The sequence below is a fragment of the Ixodes scapularis genome, unplaced genomic scaffold (genome assembly GCF_016920785.2).
Source record: "Ixodes scapularis isolate PalLabHiFi unplaced genomic scaffold, ASM1692078v2 PGA_scaffold28__5_contigs__length_5199819, whole genome shotgun sequence".
Classification (NCBI taxonomy): Eukaryota; Metazoa; Arthropoda; class Arachnida; order Ixodida; family Ixodidae; genus Ixodes; species Ixodes scapularis.
Window position 1 is genome coordinate 3199885 of NW_024609855.1, and position 6131 is coordinate 3206015.

Genomic DNA, 6131 nt, shown 5'->3' on the forward strand with positions numbered 1-6131 from the left:
GGCGAGCACTGTGGATTTCCAAGCCAAAACATGCAGGCCACAAGACATTTTTCAAGGAATTGGGTGGCTAGCAGGACTAGTTGGCAGCGAAGCCACTGCCACCCACCGTGGGAAAAACCCTGGTTAGATGTGACCAATATTGTCCAAACAGTTTTCAGAAGGGTGCTGTCAGTCACATCAGGTTTGCTTTTATCTCAGACAAGCTAGATTTTAAAAACTGAAGTATTTACATGCCAGAAAAAAACATGTGCAGCCAACTCCACAAACTGACTTTTTCAAAGTTCTCAATCGTCAAAAACTGCTCCACGTTGTACAGTTTCAAATGTAGTTCCTGAAAAAAAAAGACAAACACGAATGACAATCTATACAAATGAGAGTTGCTTAAATTGTAGCTGGCTATAAGTATGCAAGGTAATCTCGCAGTACAATGGCCACAGGAGACTACAAGAAATCAGCGAACCTGTGCTCTAAGAAATTCCTACAAACAAGACGAAAGAACCATGCAGTTCCCTTTAGTTAAAGGTTACATTATATTGTGTTAGAATATACAAGAAAGCAGATTTAAAATCTTCTTGCAGCAAGACCTTTCTTCTTGCAGCAAGACCTTGTATGCATCCACATAAACTAAGCGAAAAATATGCATTTAGAGGGCCCTTGCAATATTTGTCGCCTTGGTCAAGATACTTTATATACAAAAACTACCTAATTAAGCTAGTTAAGAAAAAGGTAACCTATAACAGTTATTCTTAAGAGGTAATTCTATTATTTTACCTGACTTTTTTATTAAAGAAATAAACAAGGAAAAGTAGGAACCGTCTATGCTCAGGTTTATTGCACAAAGTGCCTGTATCCGTGTTATTACATCTTATGTTAAAGCAGCGGTTGCTTTTGTAAATTTTCATCCAAAATCTTTACTTTACTGAAGGCAAGCGCATCTATTTCCATCGCTGAACAAGCTTTCAACTGGCACACTCGGTGGAATGGCTTGCACACACAAGGATTTGTTCCTGGTTAAGACCTTAACGATACACAAAGCCATTGCCGCTGAGGTTATCTTTCTCCACCACTGCGCCTCACAGGACGCACAATTTCTGGAGGGAGCTGAAAAAAAAAATTCTCCTCGTTTATCTGTTGTCAGTGTTTTCTCTGTATTCCTAATCCAAAATGCGTAATCTTTTTGGTCGTTGTCTATCCATGACAATCTAGATATAAGGTATGCATCAGATTATGCTCCTCAATGTAACTGTAATTAGAAAGATTAGAAAATTAACTACAAAAGAACATTGCTACTTTTTTTTATCCAGAAAAGAATAATGTGATACAGAAGTTACTTCCAACAAACTTAGCGAGAAGTTACAGAAGTCACTTCCCACAAACAAGAAAACAATTGTTACATTAATATGTTACTTGCAACGTGTCACTACTTAATACTACCTGCGAATCAAACGTGGCAAATCATCGGCTACAAAAAGCCAGCAGCAGGTGACCTAGTAGGCTTGAATTTAGCTATAGTAACTAAATTCAAATGAATTTAGCACATTAGGTTTGAATATAGCTATAGTGCATAGTAACACCAGTTGGGGCCAAAACAATGTTACATGTGATGGACACTACTACATAACTTGTCGGAAAAGTGACACGAGCTAGATCAGCGTTGTCTCCCTCTCAGAGTCCTGTTCGATCTGTAATAACTCAGACCTTTTACTTACCATGAAAATACACCAGCGAAGTTGACTCCGTAACTCGAGTTGTTCAAACGGTTAAATCATCAAACGTTGTTCGACATTTCGAGATGCTAACCGTATCTTCTGAAAAACAAGACATACACAAGACTGTCAGAATACCAGTTTAAGCACGCGAGAGTAGCTTAAATCGCAGTTGGTACTGGACATGCAAAGTAACCCTGCAGTGCAAGTATGGGGAGGCTGCCAGAGATCAGCCAACTTGTGCCCTGAAAAACCTCCACAAAACAAGAATGAACCATGCTTTTTCATTGCGAAGTTAACTCATAACCTGCTAAAATATGGATTAAAAAAAGGCTTGATACATGCTCCAACTGGGGCTTTAGTGGCACCATGTTAGATGTGGCTGATATTGCTACAACAGTTGTTGAAAAAGTGACATCAGCTACATCAGCGTTGCCTCCCTCTCAGGGACATGCTCAATATGTAAGAAATCAGACTTGTGACTTACCATAAAAAACACAAGCGAGGTTGACTCTGTAACTCGACTTGTTGAAATGGTTAAATCATCAAACATTTATCGACGTTTCGAGCTGCTACCTATTTTTTCTGAAAAACAAGACACATAAGACTGTCAGAATGCTAGTTTAGGCAAGTAAGAGTAGCTTAAATCACAGCTGGCACTAGACATGCAAAGCAACACTGCAGTGCAAGCATGGCTGCAGGAGGCTGCCGGAGATCAGCCAACTTGTGCCCTGAAAAACCCTCTACAAAGCAAAAATGAACCATGTAGTTCCATTTTGAAGTTAACTCATAACCTGCTAAAATATGGAATAGAAAAAAGCTTAATACATACTCAAACTGGGGTTTTAGTGGCACCATGTTAGAAGCGGCTGATATTGCTACAACAGTTGTCGAAAAAGTGACATCAGCTACATCAGCGTTGCCTCCCTCCCAGGGACATGCTCAATCTGTAAAAGCTCAGACTTGTGACTTACTATAGAAAAACAAAAGCAAAGTTGAGTCCGTAATTCAACTTGTTCAATTGGTTAAATCATCAAACATTGCTCGATGTCTTGAGGTGCAAACTGTATTTTCTGAAAAACAAGACACAAGATTGTTTGACTATCAATTCAATCAAGTTAGAGCAGCTTAAATAGCAGTTGGCACTGGACATGATAAGCAGTCAAGCAGTACAAGCATAGCTGCAGGTGGCTGCCAAACCGGCCGACTTGTGCTTTGAAAAACCAGTATAAAACAAAAAGAAAAACCACGCAGCTTCACTTACTTCGAAGCTTAAAAGTTACTATTTAATAATAATACATTTAAATATTGAACGAATAATTACTTTGTGCAAGAGCAAGGGGCAAAAAAGTTGCAAGGAGATAAGCTGCAAAATGGCAGGATGCTGGTTGCTGTAATTAAACAGATGCAGACTCCTGATAACACAGGATATGAATACCATATCATGTCAGCCACATCTGCCTTGACATTGTAGCACTCGCACTGCATGCATGCATCACCGGTTCACAGCAGCGTATCGCAGCAAATCATGCATTTGCTCTGGGGGCTCAAAAAGTTTATAAATCAAACATCTTTGTTGACAATTATAGGATGACTTCCAGTTTTAAATGAACGAGTGGAAATAAGTTTTATTTGCATACAGTTTCCAGACTTCTGTGTGGGCTTTTGCGAGTCGTTTCAGTTGCTTGTTTAAGATGGTGTGTCCTGGAGCATTCTCAGATTGAAAATTGGTACAACTGCAGAACCGTCATATTCAATGAAAGTATAAACAAAATATGACATCATTCGCTTCGATATTCGGAAGTTTTGAATATTCCCAAAGCCCTTCCTTACACTTCTTAAAAGGTTGGCGTCAGCCACATTAGTGTTATCTCCCTCTTAGAGACACGCTAGACGTGCAGGAATTCAAATTTGCACTTACCATAAAAAAACATACAGATTCAAGGGATTTCTGTGGAGACTCATTTGAAGCCCTTCAGCAGCGCTAAAATCTTGCGATGTGCCGTTGTTCGCTTCACTGCTCCCATTTTCTTCAACCCCTTCTCCAGGTTGATTTGGAAGATTAGTCTAAGAGGATATATTGCATCATCTAACATTAATGCCATGCATGCTTCATGAATACTCAGCCTGGTGAAGGTAAAGCCATTTTTTTTCTATTATCAGGTCAGACTATGGTAGTGTTGGATCATCTTAAACCTGGAGGACTGCTGAACAAACACACATTCTATACACTGACACGCTGTTTATACACAAGCCCGCGTTTGCCCACACCAGGTGTGGGCACTGCGCATGCGCAGAAACCAAATTAGCGTGAAATGAAGTGTGCGCGCATGCGCAGTGCCATCGACAGCGCTGCCGCAGCTGCAAGACGTCAGTGCTGCGTGTTAGTCTATACAAGATAACCATGTTTCCCAGCCTTGAAAGTTACAGCCTAATGACAACCAGTGTTCACATGTTATCAATTCATTATAGAAATGCATTAGCGTAATTCTTTGTAAAATTAATACAGATCAAATGTTTGTGCGAGTTGTGAAAAAGGGCATTGAGGCACGATAAATGAAAGGGTGATATAGATTATGTCATTCTATGACATATCCTGTGGACTTGACACATTTTAAGATTCTCTCCCCGTTGAATAAACTCGAGACTGGCCAAAGCTTCCTTTAGATAGGTAAATTCAACACGCAAAAAGCTCCAAACAAGACGCATACCACCTTCAAGAATGGCATAGGCTCTTTAAACATTGGCTGACGCTCGGTGACAAGGAAGCGTGCAATTGTTGTTGATGACGCCTCCTGAAAAAATTATGAGCTTGCATCTCGGACGATTTGAATCTGCAGGAACGGTGGCTAAGCTCTTTAAAAACAGTCTGACTGCAGAGCCAAGAATAATGCATACAATTTTACAGTCCGTGGAACAGTGGTATCACGTGCCCTCCTGAGTGGCGCCATGCAAGTAATGGGTGGACGTATATTGCTTTAATATACACATAGAATATTATGAGCATAAAAATTAATATCAATACGATGGTCTTAGACCATGTGGTTGGGGGGAATCAGCGTACGGTGACACAGGTGCATTCTGTGAAATGAGAAATTCATCAGCTGCATTGTGATTGCTAACTAGTCAACGCGCATCACGCAGTGGTGATACACCGGTAGGAATCAGTTCATCGAACGACGTTTCCTCGACAGATCGTTTCATCAACAGCTCAAATTTTTTTTTTTATTTTTTTTTTTTTAGGGTGGGGGGGGGGGGGGGGGGTTAATAACCTGCACGAGACTGTCGCCGCGAAGCGACCTGTACGGGTCGGTTAGGTGGGTTAACATTTTTGTAATGTGCAGCCGCAGGCTGTCACCGCGAAGTGGTGTGAACGCAGGCGGGAGTGTGGGTTAACGCGCACTTCACCGATACACGCGTGGCGAAACTACCCTGCAGCGTGAAATTCGCGTAACGAGTGCCGATGAAACGTTCGTGTCGACGAAACGTGTCCATGAAAAGTGGTCCACGAAACGTACTTCCGCGAAGCGAATTTCGACGAAACAATAGGGACCCCCCGGCGAAAAGAGCAGGCTACAGGCCGCGCGAACAACGTTGCGAAACTCGTAAAGCACACTCACGCACTCAGACAATGCGTTGTCATGTGCTTTACTGCAACACTCCTGCCAGCCAGCACGCGCGAACAGCCTCCCAATCGCTACGAACGACGAACCGCGCGTACCAGCGAGCTCGCGACATCACACAAGGTTCAAACGAGTACCCGACATGAGCTTTCAATTCTGAGAAGAACGTCAAACACGAACTGAGATAGCGGCGAACGTCATTGAACCCGAAAGTTTAAAGCGACGCAAATCCGCGATTTCGTTCCTTTCGAGGAAATAAGTGTCAAAAATACGAACGCATATATGACAGTCCCCAATCAATGTTAATAAAAAGAGCAGAACAAACTCACCGTTTTGATAACAACAAGGTAGTTTAACGTAGAACAGTCGCAACCGCAAAAATCACCAAGCGCCTTTACCCCTCGACAAAACAAGCGCGGTAGCAAAACAAGGAAAACAAGCGAGCGGAGATGGGTAGATGAAGAGATAGCGGTAGTGTGATTGTACTAGACAAAAATCTCACCTCGAGCCTTTTCGACTAAGCGGTTACTAGCGCCACCTCGTTTCGGAACCTTTATTATAAGTTGTTTAACAGTGCAATAAATGATATTTTAAAGAGTGAGAACCGTTGTCTATTAGTCTAAACCAAATAAGACAATTTTCAGCTTGTTGCAAACAACTTTTGTTGTTGTTTACAGAATCGTAACTTTAGATTTACGGACAAGTCAACCGTATTTCAGATTACGGATGCTTCTCCGTAGCTTTTAATGAGAAGTTCTACGTTTTTTTACGGAACGTTTTTACCGTGTGGCACAACAGGAAA

The 6131-nt window shown here is 41.5% G+C and overlaps 1 long non-coding RNA gene across 2 annotated transcripts; it reads right to left on the minus strand.

The window, feature by feature from the left end:
- Positions 1-2257: 2257 nt before the first annotated feature.
- Positions 2258-5910, minus strand: LOC115324756. Of its 2 annotated transcripts, none has more exons than XR_005715385.3 (4): positions 5659-5910; positions 3628-3773; positions 2681-2779; positions 2258-2291 (listed from the first exon to the last, which is right to left on the minus strand). It is a non-coding gene; the product is annotated as an uncharacterized LOC115324756 (long non-coding RNA). The 2 variants fall into 2 exon arrangements; XR_006077883.1 differs by lacking the exon at positions 2258-2291 and adding an exon at positions 2539-2584.
- Between the last annotated feature and the right edge of the window lie 221 nt (positions 5911-6131).